General features: G+C 43.1%; 2 long non-coding RNA genes across 8 annotated transcripts in view; one reads left to right on the top strand and one right to left on the bottom strand.

Moving 5' to 3' along the window:
• LOC108350243 (uncharacterized) overlaps positions 1-20,927 on the top strand; it is a 302,908-nt gene that overhangs the window by 125,506 nt on the left and 156,475 nt on the right. For 4 of the 6 annotated variants that reach the window (XR_015674415.1, XR_015674419.1, XR_015674412.1 and 1 more), the window contains exon 5: positions 8,136-8,321. This is a non-coding gene — a long non-coding RNA (uncharacterized LOC108350243). Of the gene's footprint in view, positions 1-2,394; positions 2,802-4,530; positions 7,016-8,135; positions 8,322-20,927 lie in introns of those variants that run through there. The other 2 variants (XR_015674416.1, XR_015674423.1) reach the window with 2 other exon arrangements.
• LOC134485902 (uncharacterized) lies at positions 2,374-13,366 on the bottom strand. Of its 2 annotated transcripts, XR_015674446.1 has the most exons (4): positions 13,203-13,339; positions 10,401-10,558; positions 8,020-8,328; positions 2,374-5,991 (listed from the first exon to the last, which is right to left on the bottom strand). It is a non-coding gene; the product is annotated as an uncharacterized LOC134485902 (long non-coding RNA). The 2 variants fall into 2 exon arrangements; XR_015674447.1 differs by lacking the exon at positions 8,020-8,328 and having other exon boundaries at positions 5,154-5,991; positions 13,203-13,366.

The raw sequence follows: 20,927 nt of genomic DNA on the forward strand, positions 1-20,927 counted from the left end.
CCTCTCTTCCTTTGTCTTGATCTAAGCCACGGTGTTGTCTGCAGCTCAGGACAACACCAGTTTCCTCTCTCCTCCATGGCAGTCTTATGTAGGGCAGAATGAAGATTCTTTTCATAAGACAAGTGCAATCCCCTGTTTTCTTAGCCCACTCCCACTCAGACAAGAAGCTGGGATTCAGGGATAAAGTAGGGCTGGGCTGGTCTAGCCTGTGGTAGCTTAGCAGGTAGAAGGCTTGTCTGGTATGCACAAAGTTCTGGGCCCCTTTAGACCCAGAAACTGAGTGTGACACAGACCTGTGAGTCTAGCAGTTGGAAGAAGGAGCCTGGTGGATCCAGAACTTCAAAGCCAGCCTGGAGTACAGAAGATTCTAGTTCAAAAAAAGTAAACATTAAAATGAAAAATTAGGACTAGGCTGTATGCCAGGCATTCTTTCTGCTCCATCACAGTAACTAAAATCATTGTCAAGAGCAACAAAATCAATTCTGTTTGAAAATCAATTACAGCCACTTCTGGCTTCCCTTAGCTGGCTAGAAGTGATGGGCTTTATGTAGAAGACTTGTCTCCTTGGAATGAACAAAGGCAGGTGTCCCTTCTTCTCACTGGAGTGGAGCACCAAAGGCTGAGATACAAGGTGGTTGTGGAGGAGCATTAGAGACAGGGCAGCAGACATGCCTGGGCCATGAGAGGTCGTACAGGGGACATTGCTTACAGAACTATAGCATCGGCCTCTTTGTTAGAAAAAATACCAGTAAATTGGTCATATAGGTATCCAGGGTTCTCAGCAATGGTTTCTATGGAGATTTGGGGAGGACTGAAGATGAGTGAGCCAATTTTTCCTCAGTTTTCATTGGAAACGGAGGCAGATCGACACAGAAGTCATCTACCCTTCCACAGGCATGAGATAATGATGTCAACTTTAGCATTTGGTACTTGTCTCTGCCTGAATTGTGAGAAGGTCACAGATATCTGTTGGAAGTGTTTGACCTTCTGGTGGAGTCTCAGAGGTCTGGGTGACTTTGAGTGATTTCTTCCTCTTACAAAAAAGAGACAGTAAGCCATAGTTTACTCTCCTGGAAGCTGAGGACGGGACCCAGTAGTCAAAGTTCATAGCTTGTCAAAATGGCTGAATTAACAAAAAGAAAGATGTGTGTCTTAGTTAGGGTTTTACTGCTGTGAACAGACACCATGACCAAAGCAACTCTTATAAGAACAACATTTACTTGAGACTGGCTCACAGGTTCAGAGGTTCAGTAAATTATCATCAAGGAAGGAACATGACAGCATCCAGGCAGGCATAGAGCAGGAGGACCTGAGAGTTATCCATCTTTATCTGAAGGCTTCTAGCAGAATGCTGGTTTCCAGGCAGCTAGGATGAGGGTCTTAAAGCCCACACCCACAGTGACACACCTACTCCAACAGGGTCACACCTTCTCCAACAGGGCCAGACCTTATAATAGTGCCACTCCCTGGGCTGAGCACATACAAATCATCACAGTGTGCTTGGTGTTTGGCTATAGTTGCTTGACCCTGACTCTTTGGCCCATGTTGAGAGGCAACAGTGGTGGTGATATGGAGAGAGGGGATGCTTACCTCATGGTGGCCAAGAAAGGAAAGAGGGATGGAGGAGAGGAAACTAGGACTGGGGTATTAAAGGCCTACTCAATGACATGCCCATGATGACCTAGCTTCCCTTCACTGGGTCCCACCTCCTACAGGTTCCACAGATCAAGACGTTAACATGTGGGCCATTGGTGAGCATTTATGATCCAAACTATAATAGTATCTCCAAAAGGGCTTTTGGATTTAAGAAACTGGAAGATCAGACACAAACTGTTCAACCTTTCCTATTGCCTTCTTCTCTGTGCCATTTTTACCACAAAGGAATCAAGGATCCAGGCATGGTGTCTAACATACCAAGGCTAAATACCATGAGTTCACAGCTATAGGCTGACTGTCAACCACCCACGGTACCAGTAAAGACAGGAATCTATTACACACTGAGCAGGGAAAGGCCACTGTTCTGACAGTTATGAGGAAAATGTACCCCTTGATCTCAGAGTCAGAGAATGCCAAGGTGGCAGGTTTGCTGAGGGCTGGCAGCAGACTGACCAGGCCAGTCACCAGTGACTTTCAGAATGTGGTGTGATAGGAAGGTGGGGTTGCCATGATTACAAGCTGGGACTAAGTGGCACTGATGGCTACATCTTGAGTGTCTTGGAATGCATACAATTCTAACCTTGGGGACACAGAGATTTTCCTGAACACTTAGACATTTGGTTAGCAGCACCTTTCATCTGGTTGTGAGTCAGGAAGTCAGACAGAAAAGAAAAATGATTAAGAAAATTGAACACATCAAGTGGTTTCCTTCATTTTCCATTTTATTTCCTAATACAGTTTCTCAATGAGGAGCCAAGTGGATGGTGAGAGGGTGCACAGTGGGTAAAACAGCCTTCCACGAGGATTTCTGACAGTTCAAAAGCTGGCATCAACCACAGAACTGTTCAACTTTATCAATAAAATGTATAACACCGAAGTAACAATGGACTTGATGCAAATGAGCAGCGGTGACAACCAGCAGTATCATCAGGTGATAGGCAGAAGGCTCTTCACAATTATGGGCCAACTTAAAAACAAGGACTAGCTTTCTCCCTCCTCCTCATGCATGCTGTACTATGTGCTCTGCAGAACATCTGATACCCAACTCAACACTTCCAGGGATCAAATGATTACCCCACTGAAGGATTAAGAGACACCCTATCCCCTTGGCTTGGATATTGGAATTTTCATCAAAATGACCTTGGGTGTGTTGAGAAGGATCAGGTTTTAAACATCTCACCTTGAGAAACAACCAGAGGCCCCCTGGGGAAGGGCTCCCTTCCAGACCTCCAGCAGAGCCATAAACTTTCCCAAGTTTATCTCATGGGATTAACCCCTGGATAGGCACAGCATAGGATTGAGGGGTCTTCTGTGACAGGATGGGGGGAAGTACTCTCAGTCAGATTGCCGTCTTTTCCAAGGCTCTGTATGTGTGGACTTGGAATTCTTTCCCCGCTCCTTATCCAACAACCTGAGGGAAGGAGCAGAGGCTGTCCTGTCTGTCCTGTGTGATTTCAATTTTCCTTTTGAGATGGGGTCTGGAATAGGTAGTGGAGGATGACCTCTGATTCCTGATCAGCCTGCCTTTACCTCCCAAGTATGTGATGGATTATTTTAAGGAGTACCATCCATACATAGAGACAAGAGAATAGATTTTTGGGATTGGATAAATTTCTGGGGAAGTCTTAGTAGGGGGAAAGGAGGAGAGAATCACAGGTTGGTTCTCTTGTAGGATTCTTTGTTTCTTTTTTGAACAAAGTCTCACTATGTCGCTCTGGCTGTTCTGAAATGCAATATGTAGACCAGGCTGTCCTGGAACTTAGCGAGCTCTGCCTGCTCTGCTCACAAGTGCTCCATCATTTGACTGCCTAGGAGTATTTTAAAATAACGTCAACAATCGCCTCATAGAACTAGAGATGTCTAAAACCTGTGGTGGAATTTGCCAGGAATTCCCTTCTGGGCAAAATTGGAAAGATGTTCCACTGTTTTTTGTTCATACCCCAAAGGGTATGTTTCTTTACACTTTAAAATTTTCCAGTAGCCATTTTCAGTTCTTTGTTTTGAGACAGAGTGATTCTATGTAGCTCAGGCCAACCTGGAACTTGTGGTGAGCTTCCTGCCTAAGCCTCCCTAATTCTTCCATTACTGGAGTGTGCCACCATGCCTGGCCATGTTGAGTTCTTAAGCCAGGTCACAGGGAAAGCTCTCTTTCCCACTGAGTATGAGGAACCGAAAGAGGATTGTGATCAGTGTGATGAAACCTGACCAGTGGGATTCACAAGTGATCACAGATTCAGCCATAGGTTCCCATCCAGCCACTGCCACCGTTCATTCCCATAGCTACCTGCTGGAGGGTTATCTTTATGCTAGACAGTTATTTACGTTGTTGATGGATCGTTTTTTTCTTATTTGTGAGATCACATAGGTGAAAATCCCTCCAATGCCTGCTAATCTCAAAAAATACTGTAACAGAGGAGATTTTGTATACACACACACACACACACACACACACACACACACACACACGCACACACACAGAGACAGAGACAGAGACAGACAGACAGTCAGACAAAGAGAGACACAGACACAGAGAGATACACACACTCTCACACACAGAGGGAGGGAGGGGAAAGGGAGGGAGGGAGGGGAAAGGGAGGGAGGGAGGGAGGGAGGGAGGGAGGGAGGGAGGGAGAGAGAGAGAGAGAGAGAGAGAGAGAGAGAGAGAGAGAGAGAGAGAGAGAGAGATTATTTTTCTTGCCAATAATAGGCATCTCAATCTGTGTTGGGATGAGAAAATTTACCAGCAGCTGTAAACCACATTTAGGAGGATTATGCCCACTTCTGCTTATAGACACCTAGCTGTGTGTGGCCCAGTAGGGCATGCAGAATGGGTGCTTTTCTGAGTGTCTACAGCTCTTCTTCTTTTTTTTCCAGTAAGCTTTGAAGAGGAAAGAAATATTTGGCCCTTTCCATACAGTACCCGACACCCAAAGCACACAGGAAGTGACAGTTGGATGAAATCATTGTGTTGTCTTTATCCCTCTGAAGGAAAGATGAAAATTTTCTACTCTAAGAACTCCATCAAGAGTTCAGAAAATCCAAATGGCATGTGTACACTATTATAACATATATGCGAAGCATTATAATGCATATATTCACTACTATAATCCATGGATGCACGATTGTAATATATGTATGGACTATTGCAATCCATGCATTACTATTGTGATATGCATATGCATATATATGCATACACTGCTATAATCTATGCATACACTATGTAATCCATGCATGCACTATTGTAACCCATGTGCATTGAGACTGACATACAGCGGTTACTGATTCTCTAATGAGTTTCCCTGCTGCACATACTTTGAATATGTCTTCAAGGTTTACTGCTACGTGTTAGGAATGTCCTGTGAGAATCCTCAGAGGGAGCCACTGGCTCCTGGACTCTGCTTCATGTGCTTGAGTTTCTCTGATACCCATCTGCAGTTTCATTCTGTGACCATGGCAGTGATCATGCACCCAGTGAATCATTCAGCACAGAGGAGGCTGGAGCACTCAACTACAATTTACTGTTGTCACAGGAAACATAGAAAGTCATGTCGCCAAGCAGTACAATGTTGCTATCTGGTAAACTTTTAAATATCCTCGAGAACAGTTGAAATAAACTAAATAAACACCGCGTTTATGGACTAGAAGAGTCAGGACTTGATGTTCCAAATTCTGCTGAATTCATTTATAAAGTCAGTGTTACAGTGAAGGTCTGGCCTGTTTTAGGACCAGTTGGTAATATCTTTATAAGATCCACACAAAAATGTAAAAGGCAAGGAATAGAAAGGGCAGCCTTGATGCAGAATAAACATGAATTGTTTATATTTCTGACATCAAGATTTGCAAAGATATGGCGAGTAACCAAGAGAATATGATATCCATATAAAAGCAGGAAAGTTTCCCGCGGGAAATGAGAGGAGAATCACAGCTGAGCGGATGGCGTTCCAACTTCGGAGGTAAACTTGTTAAAAACGGAAGTCTGTCATGTGAGATAACAGTCATGCAATCAGGGAAAGAAAGTAAGCCCCCTTTGTCAAAAGACACGGCCATAGATGAGAAAGTGCTTTGAGTCAATTGTCTAGCAAAAGAGCCCACGGAGGAGGAAGAGGACATTTGCACAGAACTCAGGCTCTGGAAGTCTCAAGTTCTCACACTTGCAGAGAGTCTGCTTTGTCGGCTAGAGTTGTCTATACCTGAGACATCTGACACCTGGATGCGACTGCTGTTCATGAGTGTGTATGGCTTCTGTACATGGACTCTAATATTCCAACATGCATGCGCCTCTCATGTTGTGAAAAAAATTCCCAGTTTAAAAAAAAGAGGAGAAAACGAATCTTTCTGAAAAGACAAAAAAGACATACTTGTTCATGATGAAATGTCAGTAAAACATTCACGAAGGCCCAAATCAACTTTATTCCTTCATATCGTGCTGTTAAACCAAGAACATAGTATATTTAGCTTTTAAAATATTCTGTCTTTTAAACTTTTATTTTATTATTTGTTTATGTTTATGCGTGTAGAGGTACCTGTGGAGGCAGGAGAGGCAATCAGATCCCCTGGCACTGGAACTAGAGGTGGTTGAGAGCTGCCCCACATGGGTGCTGGGAACTGAATCTGGGTCCTTTGCAGGAGCAGTGAGTGATCTTAACCAAGCATGGAGTACCGTTCCACTCGTGAAATGTACTTTACCTGGGAAAGATTCTCACTTGTGGTGGAATTTAACCCTAAATTGAAAGCATCTTCTACATAAAGTAGAAAACTGTATGCAGAAAATACCATATGTGTCATTTGCATGCATAAAGTACTTTTTTTCTTGGTCAGTGTAAAGTTTATTAAAGCACTGTGTGTATATGTGTATGTATATGTATATGTATATGTATATGTATATGTATATGTATATGTATATGTATATGAATATGTATAAGCTCAACTCTGCTGCCAATCCTCTTCAGGTAAGTCCAGCTGTTTCCTTGTTAGCCCTCTTTCTTCATTTCCTGACTTTCCCAAGTCTGTTGACTTGAGTGACAGTTCTAACTTTTTCTCACAGTCAGAGTGTCCTTTAGACTGGATGATTCACCAGTTGGAAACTATCTCAGGCTCCCAAGATAATTGTGGAATGTCAGTTCACTGCACAGAGTGCAAGTTCAGCATGAAGGAGTATGAGACATGAGCTTCAGAAGAAGGCAAACGTTAAAAGCAGTCAAGTTCAGTTGCAGGAAGGGGCCTCCAGCTTCTAAGCTGGTGTACGTGAGGAAGGGTTCTCCCCTGCCCCAAACTAGTATACATGAAAGAGAAAGAAGCCTAACCTAACTGTCTTACTGTTCAAGCTTTCTAAGAAGTTAAAACTTGCCTCTAAGTTCACAAAAACAAGTAAGAAAGGAAAGAAAAAGAATTAACCTGTATTGTCTTCTCAAAGATCAACACAGAAACACCACCTGTCTGAAAAGTACATTGTGGTGATAATAAGTTAAAATCTAAATATTCCTGGAACCACGAAGCTGATAAGTTATGCTCAACATTAGGGGATTCTTGATTTTCAGTTTTGGAGGAAATCAAGTAATCGTACCAGTTGAGAGTAGTCTGTTTTGGTCACTTCAGTACTTAAAATCTCCTGTCAAGAAAATTAGAAGCTTCAGGGCACTGTGGGAATCTCTACAGAGAAACACTGCCATGTTGCCTTGTGTGGAGCCTAAGTTAGAAAATTGCTACAGTAAGTAGTATCTTAGTAGAGTGATTTGAAGAATCTCAAATACATAGCAATAAAATACAAGTTTCATTTAATATCTCATGACTGGACAACTTGTATGCAAAGAAATGTTAATTCCAGGACTTTGAAGAACGAGAAGAATTTTTGATGTGTTAATGAGTCTAATTCCAAAGTTTCAGACAGGTAAGATTACTTCCTCAACATGACAGGGCTTAAAAGTTACAAGGGCAATGTTAAGATTATTATACGTTTATGTTTTAAAAATATATAGTTCTGAAAAGTATTGTTACTTTAGCGACCCAAATAGAACAATCACAAAAATCATCTATAGTCTATGACCCTGGGTTCAGGCTTGTAAATTTGAATGGAAACAAGAAACAAACAAACCAACCCGGAAGTGTGTTGGCCTGGTGTATTTCCATGCTTCTGTGTGGGGAAAAGGAGGCCCTGGCAGGAAATGAAGGCAGAGTAAGTCACACCCCTTTCTGAAAGGATGGTGACCTTGGCTCCAGGAAAAGCACTATGGGAATGTCCTCACTGTTCAACTTCCAATGCTGTTGAAGTGATTCCATGAAGTGTGTGTGCACAGTTGTTATTTATCCAGCTTTGAACTTAACAGTAGACAAAGAAACATTGGGAGTGACCCTAAGGAGACTCACATGGACGGCCACGACCGTACAAGATCTTGAAATTATTAAGTGGAGCAGTTGTCTCCAAGCACAAGGAGTACAGCATCTCAGGGAAAAGGGGAGACTGATTTTTTTCATTCTCACAGGAGACAACATGGAAAAAGACTTGAAATGCACCACGAGGAACTTAATATAGAAATCAAGACATCACGACACCGGATTGAATGTTCACCAGGTTCCAGAGTTGGCACAGATCTCTTCCCAGAGGTCTTCAGGATGTATCATTAACAGCATTCAAGGAGGACCTTGAGGCGTAAACACTGTTGATTGTGGTGAGTGCTGTTTGGGAGAGAACAGTTGGCCAATAGCTACGGTAGCCGAGGGGCCGGCTGTGCACCTCCCCACAGCTGCAGAGCAAGCCTCTTGCCAGCTAAATTGAGCTGATTGGACACAACGTGGTTGTTTGTAAGCCCCAGAGAGCCTTCCCACATCCCAGCCCTGGGGCTGCTCACGGTATTTCCTCTAGCCTTCAAGTTTAGACCCAAGAAAACTGGAAAAATCCATCTGGTGTGGGCTGGGTTTAGAAATCTGGAATGTATGATCACTTCAAGAAGAGCAGAAGGCCAAGTTTGTCCCTCAGAGTATTTTGTCCTGGGAAGTTCTGAGGTCTAAGACCCATTTTCCTCTCAGCCAGAACTGAGTTGAGGGGTGAAAAAAGAAATTGATTAGATGAGCTATCCACTGTGGGAAGCTTAGCCCCTTAGCCAGACAGTGGCATGTATGAACCTAGCAGGTTTTTCTTTTTTTTTCTTTTTTTCTGGCCTGGAGTGTGTGTGTGGGGAAGTGGGGTCTATAAATTAACTATGCTATCCCAATTCAAGCATATCTCAATCTCTTTAAAAATCTATCCTGTGTAAGAAACATTTTATGAGTCTTATTTTAAAACATTGGTTTTATGAACTGTCTTTACAAGGACACCTTTATCATATTTTAACGCTTTTTGTGACATTACTAATATGCCTTTGAAAGCCCAAGTGAAATGGATGGAAACATTATTAAGAACACACTCTTATAGAAACAGAAAATAAAACAAAAGTTTTTAATTAGAGTAAGCTTTTTTTTCATAATGATCCCAAGTTTGAAATTGTAGTAAGCTCAGGAAGGTGTTGACTTTTGTCTTAATAAATATAAATTGTTATTGAACAAGTCACAAGCAAGATAAGCAGCAATTTTTATGGCTAATTATGTTTATGTGTATATCTGGGTATCTTTTCTACTTCATCTTTCTTTTCTGGTTACTTATGTAAATTCGTTATCTTAGGACCTAAAACAGTGGCAATTCTATGATTTTTGTTAGATTAAAAATATTGACCACAGGCTTCAAGTCTGGGCTCATTGTTTTGTGGTATAGTTACTCAGCTCAGGTACCTGCTCGTTCTCTTATTCATGTGGTAAACAGTTGGTGCCACGATTTGTGCTGTGGTGGTTTGGGGGAGAGTGGCCCTCATAGGCGCATATGCTTGGTTGCTAGTTACTAGAACTGTTTGGGAAGGAGTAGGAGGTGTGGCCTTGTTGGAGGAGGAGTGTCACTGGGAGTCGGCTTTGAGGTTTCAAATGCTTCCAGGAATCCTGTGCGCGCTCTCTCTCTCTCTCTCTCTCTCTCTCTCTCTCTCTCTCTCTCCTCTTTCTCTCTCTCTGCCTGCTGCCTTTGAATCAGGATGTAAAGCTCTTGGCTATTGCTCAAGTGACATGCCTGTGTGCTTCCCACCAAGAAGCTAAAGGAAAAACCCCATGAAACTGTAAGCCAGTCCCCAGCTAAATACCTCTTTTAGAAGAGTTGCCTTGGTCATGGTACCTTTTCACAGAACTAGAACAGTGACTAAGACAGTTGCCATAGACACAAAGAAAGTAATTGATACATCAGGGAAGACATGTTGGCAGGTGCAAGAGGCAGCTGGTCACTTTGTACCCATTCCCAGGAAGCAGTGTATGAACAGAAAATGGACCACCTTCAGTGACTCTCTACTGCCTCCAGTGAAGCTCTGTCTCTCGCAATAATGGCACTAGCTGGTCACCAAGTGCTCAAAAGCAAGAGCCTTGAAGGGCATTTCTCATTCAAACAGTAACTGGAGGTACTACATGTCTTCTGCATTTCAGAAGAGAACAGTCTGTGATGGGGGACCAGGCACATTAAAAAAAAAAGGCAAAATCTTGGACAACTCTATTAGTTAGACTGTGTGTGATACAGACTGAACTTGAATGAGTTTAAGAGAAAGGAACTAAAGGAACTTATTGCTTACAGAACCCACTCAGTTTCAGGACAGACAGACAGACAGGAGAAGACAGTACAGCAAAGACTCAGGGACGGTTGGCAGCAGGAACTTCTTATGGGCCCAGGTTGCTGTCCTCACCTCTGTATCGGCCTTCCATCACCTCATCACAGTTCTGTGTGTGGTGGTTCACTGCTGCAATCACTTTACTGTTAAGTCTGCATTTTCCACAAAGGAGAGGGACCAATGGAAGCTTCAGTTGAAAAGTATTCCCAATGTTCACTGACAAACCTAGGGGTCTGAGGACAAATATGAAGTGTGGCTTGAGGCTGGACTCACATCAAAATAGGACATCATTTAACATGGCAGCATGACTGAAGATGTGGAAGGCTGTAGTGATGAGAGCCCCTGACTGCTGAGCTGTGTGCATGGTGACACTGTGGGTGCTGTGATGGACCCTCAACACACAGAACACAGAATGATGCTTCCTCCTCTGGGATGGGCTGACTGTCCTAATAAAGAGGCAAAATGTGACCTTGGCATAGACACAGGTAGTAATTCTTCAGGTGGATCATGGTTCTAGGATCAGTATAAAAGCATGTCTAGAGTTTTGTCAGGCCAGAACATTGAGGTGCTTGTATTTTATCTGTTTTACTTTTTCCTTTTCTTTATTTACATTTCAAATGTTACCCCCTTTCCCAGTTTCCCCTCTGGAAGCCCCTATCCCTTCCCCCTTCCCCTGCCTCTATGAGGGTGCTCCTCCACCTACCCATTCCCTCCTCCCTCCCTGCTCTGGCATTCCCCCTACACTAGGGCATCAAGCTTTCACAGGACCAAGGGCCTCTCCTCCCACTGTTGCCTGCTCTGCTACATATGTGGCTGGAGTCATGGGTCTGTCCATGTGTACTCTTTGGTTGGTGGTTTAGTCCCTGGGAGCTCTTGAGTGACTGATTAGTTGATATTGTTGTTGTTCTTATGGGGCTGCAAACCCCTTCAGCTCCTTCAGTCCTTTCTCTAATTCCTCCATTGGGGACCTGTTCTCATTCCAATGGTTGGCTGTGAGCATCTGCCTCTGTATTTGTCAGGCTATGGCAGAGCCTCTCAGGAGACAGCTATAACAGGCTCCTGTCAGCAGGCACCTCTTGACATTCCCAGTAGTGACTGGGTTTGGTGACTGCATGTGGGGTGGATCCCCATGTGTGGCAGTCTCTGGATGGCTTCACACTTTGTCTCTGTATTTCCTCCTGTGAGTATTTTGTTTTCTTCTAAGAAGGACTAAAGCATCCACACTTTGGTCTTTTTTCTTCTTGAGCTTCATTTTGTCTTAGAGACAAATACCAAAATGAATATAGTTGACCGGTAATTGGTTTCTTTTTTAGTACCTAAGAGTTCCTTTACATTGTTTCTGAGATAAGAAAACCACCTGTTACTATTTTTCTGCTTAATCAGACTGTAGAATATAGTTTTCTTAAAACTTGGGCTTCTTAAAATTATTATTTTAATCTAAACAGTGTTTAAGTGTAGGTCTGTGGATACATGCATATGACCACAGTGTCTGGATCCAGGAGCAGGTATTGAATCACCTAGAACTTGACATGAGTGCTGGTTCTCTGTAAAAGTAATATGCTCCCTTAACTACTGAGCCATCTTCTCAGACTCCAAAATTCTCATCTTTTGATAGCAGGTTTTTGCATATATATATATATACATATATATATATATGTCTTTTTTTAAGCTTTTTATTGATTCTTTGTGAGTTTCATAGCATGCACCCCAGTCCCACCCCTCTCCCCATCCCCTGTGTCTGGCCTCTGCCCTTGCAACCTCCTCCCCAAAGAAAAAACAAATAAGCAAAAATAAAACAAGGCATAGACAGCATCTCATCATGGAAGCTATAATATGTCACAGTGTGTCTTATAGCGTACCCCTCTGTCCGCAACTCGTCCCTGCTCACTGCAATGACTCATTGGTCTGGTTCAAGGCCTTTGGCTTTTGTCTCACCATCAATATTGGATCCTCAGTGGGACTCCTCCTGGTTCCCCTGTTTTTGCTCTTTGTCATGGAGATCCTGCAGGTTTGGGTCAGCAGGACCGGCCTTTTCATTCATCCCAAGAGTTCACAGTTGATGTAGATTTTGAGTGGGCCAATTCAAAGCCCCGAATCTGGGCTTGACTGGTAAGTGGGCTGGTCAGCTCAGCCCTGGGATACCATGATAACTTCCTTGCCCCTAACTTCAGCACAGCAACCCAGTGCAAGTCAGTTTGAATGAAGTTTTAGGCAAGATACCAGTTGCATTTCCTCTAAACTGAAATGCTGGCATGTGTCATTATAGACATTAGAGCTGGCTTTCACATGAGTGTCTGGCCTGTGCAAGAAGTACAAAGAGGAGCTAGAAAGGGACTATAGAGAAAGCAGGAGGTAGGCTTGAGAAGAAGACCCAAGACCTGACTAAGGGTCCAGGTCCAGCTTTACATTGGAAATGTATGCCAGGAAGAAAAAGGTGGCTTCAAGGGTGAATATTGAAATCATTCCAGAACCATAAGACTAAACTGAACTTCAAAATTGGACTTGACAGTCAATGACATCAAACTGCTTATTCTTATTAAGCTTTTGACTTGGTGTTCTGGTCAACTGACCGATTACTTCTTTGTTTTCCAGGATGACAGAAGTGTGTCCTTTATATCTTTTTATGTGACTGGCTTCATGTTGAGCACATAGATTTTGTCCTGTTGATTTGGTTTCTAATAGTTTAACACACACACCCACACACACACCCACACCCACACACACACACACACACACACACACACACACACACACACACACACACACTCACAATGTAGTAGTTGTTTAGGCAAAAAAAAAAGACATTCAAATGAACTGATCTCTTGACTGGAAAATTAAATGTATGTAGCCAAGATTCTCTGCAAATTGTAAACTTACCTTCGCCATTGCAAGCCAAGGTCAGCCAGCATATGCGTTGTTAGAGATTCATTTCTGATCTGGGGAGGATCTGCTGTGGGCTGTAGCATGCTTCATGCTTGCAGCACGAGCTCTCCTGGCTTGTTCTGTATCAGGCTTTGGTTTTGGCATGCGTGATTAAGACTTTGGCTGAAGAAGCCAAACATAAGGTTCAATCCAATTTAGTTCCTGCTCCAAGCGGTTCTCCTTATTTGTTCAAGAATTTCAGACTGATTTTTCTCCCTCCACTTACTGTGATCACTCGTCCTTCATGTGTTTCTTGAACAATAGGCACCTAGGGACTTGGGTTTGATTTACAATATATGTTGTTAAAGAATAGTTGTTGGTTCAGCCATTCTTAATAGGGACAAGTTAGATGGCTGGTATTTCAAGGGAAGAAGCTCTTTATACCAAGGACCCACATGCAATACAAATTGGTTCCTGGTCTAGGTGACAGAAAAGTCATTTAGGCTGTGCTTGTCACAGTTTCAACAGGGTTGTGTTCACTATTGATCCTTCTGATAACCTCAGGTCCTTGTAAAAGTCCTTAGATCGGTCTATACTTCTTTTGCATAAGTAAACCAGGCTGCTGGCCTCTCAGTGGCCTTGGTTTCAACCCCAGCACTGCAGAGAAGGAAAGCAACACACACACCTATAATCCCAGAGCCTGGGAGGCGAAGGCCAGAGAATCAGAAGTTCAAAGTTTTCCTCTGCTATGTAACAAGTTGGAGGCCAGTCTGGGATTCACCAGAACTTGTCTCAAAACCACTGTTTTCCCCCTACAAACAAAAATTCTATTATGTATTAAATTTATCAATGTATTTTTGGAGAATCATAGAATCATGGAACTGAGAAACAAATCCAATCCTTTGGTGGCAGTTCTGTCCCCACTTGTTAAATGGCTTTCTCAAAAGCACTCTTGACTGTGTGCAGATGAATGTTAATATACTTGGACTTGACAAAAGTCAAGACTAGTGAGTCACAAGTCCAAAGACATCAATACAAATATGCCATCTTCTCCAAATTTCGAGTAAGAAAAAAGAGAACTATGTATTTTTAAATTATTTTGACAGAGACTCACAATAACAGACTAATAAAATGTTAGTTTGTTATGAGTGCCTAGGCACGACCAACTCCAAAAGCTTTATTTCCAGATGCAAAGGCTGACCTTCAACTGGCCACACCCAGACTCAGCCTGTGGCTTCCACTTGACAACTCTCATCACTGACACCTTCGCCCACTTTTGCCTGAATTTTAAATGTTGTCATGTTCAAACAACATGGGGAAAGTGGAGGGGGAGGGGTGATGGAGAGGGAAGGGGGAGGGGATTATTAAAGGGGTGGGTTTACTTTCTTAACGAATAGTCTTCAGCTTCAAAACCAGACTCTTTCTAACTGTTCTGTCATTCAAGGTAGTATGGACGGGTACAACAGTAATAAAGGATCCTGCTGAAGGGAGAGGTCTCTAGGGGGTCCAGACTAGACAGGGCAACTGAAGCAGACATGATAGGAGTGTTAATAGTGTGAGGAAGAGGGAAATGCCCTTTGTTTACTTTGTGAGATGATCTCATATTGCTGACTTGAGGGACTGTTCTTGAGAGACAGAGGCCATGTCCATGTGTGACGGAGTCTCTTGGGTTGGGGGTATGGGTGATCTTATATTCTGCAAGGGATCTTTCTCTACTTAATATGCTCTTAGGGCCTTTCTACTTCTCTCTTTCTGGTGATTTAGAAGAAGGACAGAAGAGATAAACAGATGGATACAACCAGGAATAGACCAGGAAGTTTCACTGATGACTTCTGCCAATAGTTATTATTAAGAAGTACACACAATAGACACCATTTTTGACCTTATAAAGCTTATCTGGTAAGGTACATATGAGTGTGTGTGCACACAAGCAAGTATGTGTGCATGCACATAAGAAACATTGTTTGAGCATGGATGACCTTCCAGGATGCTATCTCTTCACACTGACAAACACTCTTGCATAAACTGTTAAGTTTTTAGTGAGTCTAGACTGTTGGGTTGGACCCCACCTAACTAATCAAAGGCTTTGTACTTAAAAAAAATTAGTTTTCAAAGAAGACTATGGTGGCGGGTGTGCTGCATTTTGCAAACACTGTGGCTGTTTGCGTGAATGTTAATCCTGCAGATGGGTGAGATCTCCCAGGGTTCCAGACTGGATGAAAGAACAGAGACCCATGGCAGGAGAGTAAATAACAAAGCTAGGAAGAGGGAAAAGGCACTTCATTTCCTTCTGCCTGGAAAATAAATGTGCAGGACATTTTAGAATCAATGACAGATGTAGACTATTTTTACAGTCAATAGCCATGGAGATAGATGAGAAAACAAATAAACAAACAGAACTAAGTTGCATCTGGAAACGTTTTCAGTAGAGGCCCAGTGAAGGTCGAGTTGGACGATACATCCGGAGAGGAGCTGGGCGAGAATAGCTGCAAAGCTCAGGATGAGATATTTTTGTTTTGCTGTGTGTCCAGAGAGAAGAAATAAAAAGCTAGCGTGAAGGCTGACCCATGAATCCCCTGACTTGGTGCTCCATCATACATAGCCTCTATTCATAGGACCACGAAGTGGCCACAGAGCTGGGTAGCTCTAGTATAGCCGTTTCCCAGTTATATCCAACAGAAGGAAGGAGTTGTCTTTTAAGGACGTGTGCCACAGATTGTAAGTATCATTTTAGTTCGTATCCAGAAGTTAGACAAATGGCTACAGCTGGCTTCAAAAGCACTAGGAAGTAAGAGTGTTTCAGATGGCCCAATGCCTGACTGAACTGCCATTACTGTAGAAAATCACAGACCAGGCAGGGACGACTTTGGGTTTCAACCACAGATGACTCTCGCTCCTGTCTCCCTGAAGCCTTGCAAGTCTATAATTTTCAGTCCAGTGCGAGCACGTCTTCAATGGAACCTATTCTTCAGACGCACTTCCGAGTTGCACAAACACCTCTTAGTGCCATGGCTGCGGGTGCGAACTGAGGATGTTGGGAGAAGAGGAAAGCCAAGTGGATTTGAACTTGGCTGGCTTCGCCAAAGTGCCACAGTCACGCTGTGTGATCTCACCAGGACCTATGTGCCTCACAGTGAGAACTTCACAGTTGCAAAACAAACTCCCTCTGGCACTGGAACTTGAGGAGTGGAGGCCAGATTCATTTCAAACTTCGAAACGCTTGGGACCACAGTCCCTGCTTCATGGCCTCCTGAGGTTTGTTCCTTCTGGAGTTTTAATAGGTGTCTTTAGCGCAGCAGGGGAGACTTGGCAAACCTGAGGCATACTCCTTCCAGAAGCTTCCTGATCCTCTGGATAGGGGCCAAATTTGTCAATGGGAAAATAATCTTTAGAAGTATCATGAACTAAACTATTTTGCCATGCTCTGAGCACTGGCTCTCAGCAATGAACACTCAGGCTTGCAAACAGGGCATGGCACTGTATCTCGAAATGGTTAGCAGGTGGCAGTGCCTGAGGCAAGAATCTGTGTAGCTCTTTAGAAACCTTCAGTGGACTTAGGCACACTGGGAAAAAGTGAGTCAAAACAGAGGCATGCCCAAGCTTTCATGGTAACATTCTGAGTAATTTTCCCCTATGATCCTGTTTGTGTGGTTAAAGACAAGGCCGTGTGTCTCAAGTTGCCTGTAGAGATGACACTTTTGACAGACACTCTTCAATATTTTTTTTTTTCCGGAGTTGGGGACCGAACCCAGGGCCTTGTGCTCGCTAGGCAAGCGCTCTTCTGTTGAGCTAAATCCCCAACCCCAACACTCTTCAATCTTAATAGTCATTACATTAGGGGGTCTTTCCTGTTTTTCAATTACCGTTTCTCATGTCTTCCCTCAGAAGCTTTAAACATGATCTATTGGTTTCACTCACAGAGTTGGGGGGAAGACCCAGGGTGGAAGCGGGAAAGATTGACAGAAAACACACAGGTCACCTCATAGCCCCGCTGTGAAACAGGACTGAGGCTGGTAGGACCCAAACCCTTGTTCCTGCCTTTACCTCGAAGACGTGCAGCTATTTTCTGTTTGGTTCAGGACTTGTAATGTGGCCTAAGGTTGTCGTGAGGTCTTCTTGTACACAGGAGACTGGGAAGACAGTGTTAGCCCTAAGGTGTTAAATAGTTTTCTGAGGTTTGAAAAGTGTGCCCTTCTCTTGCTGTGCAAGCTCCATTCCTTGTCCTCAGCAGCTCCAGTTACGTCATTTTTCAGAGGCCTAACTCTCCATGCCTGTTTTACAACTTAGGACAGAAGAGAAAAGGACATGCAACTCAGGACAACACAACGCCTCCTAAATGTCACCTCACTGAGAAGAAATACTGAGAAATAAGGGCACAAGAAATTCACGGTTACTGGAACTACCTGCTCCACAGGACACAAGCAGGGGAGTGTGGGCCTGCATCTCAGATGCGCTCTCTCCTTTTGGATCTCTGGGCCCCTGGCTTTCTCAGCAGTGCGGGGCTCTGCTGTCTGCACAAGGCTCATCTGGTCCTTACTCTGTGACTCCTTGCAGCTGAGCCCAGCTGGCCACAGCTGTGTGGGAGCTGTCTGAGAATGCCACTGGTCATGGAAGGTGTTTAATATTTGCAAGTGGAGTAGAAGGCTTGGTGCCAGGCTCAGCTAGCCACTGGAGTTTTCTATCTGCAATATGTTGGTCACCAAGGGTCACTTGTGTGAAATCGTAGTGAAAGAAGACCATGCCCTACTGTGATGTGGCTACAGCTGGGCCTCGGCCCCTCTGTACTTAGAGATGAGTGTGTGGAACCATTCTCATCAAGGCTTTTCACGGCTTCTCCTGGGAGTTGTCTCAGTAAGGTCACCAGCTCTACATTTATTTTGGAGTAAATTGTGGACTGATTAGATGCTGTGATTGATTTAGAGAGCTGTCTCTTGGTATGGAGTGCTCCTCTGTGTGTGTGTGTGTGTGTGTGTGTGTGTGTGTGTGCGCGCGCGCGCGCGCGCGCATGCATGCATGCATGAGAGTTAGAAGACAGCTTTAGGAGTGGGATATCTCCTTCCAACATGTGGGTCCTGGGAATTGAATTCAGGCTGTCAGGCTCCATGCTGGTGCACTTACACACAGAGCCATTGCTGACCCTATTGTAATGTGTGTGTTATGCTTAATCCTGATTACAAGCATGCCTGACTCCTGTGGATCAAAGACGAGGAAATCTATTGCCACAAGACTTGAGAAACTGGGAAACTCATTACTGTTTGAACTTACAGTGTTTAATTACACCAAGTTTATCACAAAACGTCATTTACATGCTTGGTGAACACTGTCCATGACCTCTGGTAACTGTTTAATGGTGGAGATCTAACACTAACAGTTAACATTTATTACAGACAAACTGTGTGCCTACTGCTGTTAGGCACACATACTAGTGCCTTCTTCAGTTGAACATTTGTCTTATAAAAGGCTCCTTGCTGGAGCCTATTCGTATAATGTATACAGGACCTTCTGTATGTTTCTATCAACTTATTTAACTTCTTATAAAGAAACTCTAATTTCCTGGCACATATCTCTCTTGAGATTTTATAAAATATGACTGCTTTGGGCCAAGCATTTCTTTTTTGTATGAAGTGGAAAGAAAAGTAAAATTAGTATTGTCCTTCTTTTTCCCTCTAAATGCAGCTGCAAAGAGTGAGGCACCTGTGCAGAGCTCTGAATGGGAGCGCGTCAGCAGCTAAGGCATCATCCATCACCAAGGAACCTGGCTTGATGTCCACGTTTTCTTCATTCTCATAGGCTTGGTTGGCTCTCAATACTGTACTTCATTCTGTTTTATTATTAAACACTTGGTGTGGGTTAGGCTTTTCGAGCTTGACACTGTATTTTCCACACTTCCAAACTCTCCTGACCTAGAAGACAAATGCAGTAAATAGTAACAAATCCCAGAATAGTTAACACAGATGGGCCCATTAGATGTTACCGAGAGCCTCGTATCTGAAGTAAGTTATTTAGTTTGATCATTGCTGTGATCAAATTCTTGACACAAACATTCTGGAGGAGGAAAGGTTTCATGGTGGGGATTGTGTCCCAGGGATTGAACTCAGGTCTTCTAGGTGTGCATGACAAGCACCTTTACCTGCAGAGTCACCTTGCTGTACCCAAAAATTACATGATCGTGAAGGAGCCCCAGAATGCGATTCCACCAAGGGTTACTTTCTTTTCTGCTTTTCATTTGTTAAAACATCACCATTAAATGACAGTCACTTTAATCTTTAACTATTTTACTTCTATGCCTTGATGCCCTGTCAGTCACCTGGTTTGGAAGTTAGCAGTGGCAGACTCTGTGGCTTTGGTTGCATTTTTTCTGACATTGAACGACTTTTGATAGACTGACTGGTTTGTCTGTTCAGATTCATGAGCCATTTACAAGTTGGGCTACTGGAATCTTGGTGTCAAGCGGTAGGAGAGCGGTTTGTGTTGGGAGAGTGGTCCTGTACCTTATGTTAAGTTGTGACTATATCCTGGGCTGTAGGTTGTCTCTGCTTGTTCCTTCCTTTGCTGTGAAGAAGCTTGTTGATCTGATGTGTTCCCACCAGTTATTTCTGCTTCTGTCATGCATACTTTTGGTATCACCTGCAAAGTCACTGTCAGGACAAACTAGAATTTTACAGCTTAGCACTTAGTTTTATTTTTCTGTGTGGTGTGAGATGACCCCAACTCTGTCCTTTTGCATGTGGACTTCTGGTTGTCCCATCACCATTTGCTGAATCTTCTTTACTGATTGTGTGGTTTTGGTATTCCTGCTACAATCAGTTGACTATTTATCCATGGGCTTAATCCTGTAGCACTCTAGGATGCTTTAATGACTGGGATGTCTAGTCTAGGATGGCTGAATATATTGATATGAAGAAATATAAGGATCCAAAGGTGCCTTAAGTTTTTCTAAGACTTTGGGGCTTTACAGGATTCTTTGTGACTCCATAGAAACTTTAAAACTGTTTTTCCTGAGACTGGAGGGCTGGCTCAGAGGTTAAGAGCAATTGCTTTTCTTGCAGTAGAACCAGGCTTCATTCCCAGCACTCACATCTGTAGGCTCACAAGCACTTGAAATCCCAGCTAAATGGGATCTGACATGTTGTTCTGGTCTTTGAGGTCATCTGCAAAGACCTAAACATACACACAAGAACACACACACACACACACACACACACACACACACACACACACACACACACACACAATGTTTTCCCTATTTCTATAAAAATAAGAATTTAGATAATGATTATGCCAAGTCTGTAATTAGCTTAGAACACAACATAGTATATCTTTGCTTATGGCTTTTAAACTACTTTTCATTGGTGTTTTCTAGTTTTCAATGTGTATGTCTCTCACTGCAATAGATAGGCTCAACCTCATGTCTTCATTGTTTTCAGGTATTTCTCTCTATTTCCTCTCCATTGAGTTTGTTACTAGTGTATAGATCGTCAGCTGACATCATTGATTTGTCCATTCTGTGATTTTCATCTGTGATGAACTTGCTTTTTGTACACAGTGTTTTGTTCATTTGTTTCATTCTTGCTTTGTTTATGATTTCAGAGTTAAAGATCTCAGCTTTGCATTGTCCAGGTTGATCCTTTCTGTGGGCTTTTCAGGTATGGGTTCTGTTCTGGTTTCTCTCTTTTCCGATTTTGTTGAGAGCTATTTATCTTGAAAGTGTGTTGACTTTTATTAAGCACTGTTTATACA

This window comes from Rattus norvegicus, chromosome 2 (assembly GCF_021556685.1).
Source record: "Rattus norvegicus strain SHRSP/BbbUtx chromosome 2, alternate assembly SHRSP_T2T, whole genome shotgun sequence".
Classification (NCBI taxonomy): Eukaryota; Metazoa; Chordata; class Mammalia; order Rodentia; family Muridae; genus Rattus; species Rattus norvegicus.